This window comes from Canis lupus, chromosome 6 (genome assembly GCF_011100685.1).
Source record: "Canis lupus familiaris isolate Mischka breed German Shepherd chromosome 6, alternate assembly UU_Cfam_GSD_1.0, whole genome shotgun sequence".
Taxonomy (NCBI): domain Eukaryota; kingdom Metazoa; phylum Chordata; class Mammalia; order Carnivora; family Canidae; genus Canis; species Canis lupus.
In genome coordinates, this window is record NC_049227.1 from 57,050,910 (window position 1) to 57,052,969 (window position 2,060).

At 43.4% G+C, this 2,060-nt stretch overlaps 1 pseudogene; it reads left to right on the forward strand.

Moving 5' to 3' along the window:
* Window positions 1-907, forward strand: LOC119872311 (annotated as a pseudogene).
* Window positions 908-2,060: the final 1,153 nt, after the last annotated feature.

Consider the following 2,060-nt stretch of genomic DNA (forward strand, 5'->3'; position numbering starts at 1 on the left):
ATGGCAGCCCCCACACTGCGGGGTTTGTATTATTTATCCAAAGCCTTAGTGGTCTTGGAAGCCTGTCCTGGTGACTCAGTCCACAGTTGTAGTTCCAGCGAGAACTAAAAAACGTTTCACACCTCCTACTTATGAGCCCAAATACAAATCAGAAAAGGAGTTTATGAAATATGCCCGGAAATCAGGACTGGTCATTCCTCCAGAACGTTTGGAGCATCCACTACATCTGGCCTGTACAGCTGGTATCTTTGATGCCTATGTTCCTCCAGAGGTGATGCTCGCTTGTCATCTCTTGCAAAGGAAGGACTGGCACAGAGAAGCGAACAACTGAAGAAGAAGGTGGCATCACAGTTGTCAATCCGGAAGATAAGAGAACATGATCCTAATTTTAAAATAAAGGACTTCCCCGAAAAAGCTAAGGATATTTTTATTGAAGCTCACCTTTGTCTAAACAACTCAGACCATGACCGGCTTCATACCTTGGTAACTGAAAACTGTTTTCCAGACATGGTCTGGGACATCAAGTATAAGATGGTCCACTGGAGCTTCGTAGAATCTTTAGAGCCACCCCAGGTGGTTCAGGTTTGCTGTTCGAATCTGCTGAACCAGGGCAACATATACAGCCAGGTCACTGTCCGCAAGCACACTCGACAGACTCTGGCCATCTATGACCGGTTTGGCCGGCTAATGTATGGACAGGAAGATGTGCCCAGGGATGTCCTGGAGTATGTTGTGTTTGAAAAGCACCTGGTAAATCCCTATGGGAGCTGGAGAATGCATGGCAAGATCACCCCTCCATGGGCACCCCACAAGCAGCCCATCCTTAAGATGATGATGATCCCTGGGCCCCAGCTGAAACCCTGTCGAAGACTATGAAGAGCCACAAGGAGAGGCCCATAAACTTTAGTTATCCTGGTGGCATAAATGACTCCTGGGATGTGAAGCATGGTGATGAGGTGGCTGGATGCTGTGGAGTCTGGAAGCTGTGAAGTCAGTCATCTCTCCATCATGCTGTAGAAGCATCTATGTTTGTCCTTTCCTCTCCTGCTTGGATGTTTCCAGCTGTCTCTTCCACAACCACAGCTGATGGCTGGGTCCAGGTGGGTGGCTGGCTGATACATACAGCCATAAGCCCACTTCTTCCTATTTAAATTGTATATCTAGCTTTTGAGTCTCAACGAAAGTATGTTTCAGATAATCTATTTTTCCTGTAGCAGAGACCGTCAGGAGCAAACTGGCAGAATTTTCTTTTTAATTATAGGCAGGGATCAGAGTTTGAAATAAAACACTGTCAGGGTATTGGACACACTGGGGTGGGTTATGTACCTCTCCCCAGCTTAGGCTAGAAGGAGACCAGCCTTCAGAGAGCAGAATTGGAAGATGGGCTGAACTGTGAATTATGTGGCTTCCAAGAAATCCAGACTTGGGAAAAATAATGCATGTTCATTGAAGATTCAAGATCTTTTCTCACATACTGACTCACCTAATCAGCATTTGTATTTCATAGAGGAATGTAAGTCCAAAGAAATCATTTATCCTTCAAAAAATATATACTTTGGATATTAACCCCTTATAGATCTATCCTTTGCAGATATCCTCTCCCATTCAGTAGGTTGCCTTTTCATTTTGTTTCCTTTGCTGTGCAAAAGCCTTTTATTTTGGGATAGCCAATAGTTTATTTTTGTTTTTGTTCCCATTGCCTGAGGTGACATAGCTAGAAAAAGTTGCTAAGGCTGATGTCAGAGATTACTGCCTATGTTTTCTTCTAGGGGTTTCATGCTTTTAGGGCTCACATTTAGGTAGTTAGCCCATTTTGAGTTTAATATGTGTATGGCTGAGAAAGTGGTCCAGTTTCACTCTTCTGCATGCAGCTATCCAGTTTTCCTAGCGCCACTATTGAAATGATTGTCCTTTCTCCATTATATATTCTTGCCTCCTTTGTTGTAGATTAATTAGCCATCTAAGCATGGGTTTATTTTTGGGCTATTCTGTTCCACTGAATTCTTTGTGTTTTTGTGCCAATACCATATGCTCTTTGGATTACTATAGCTTTAGTAAAT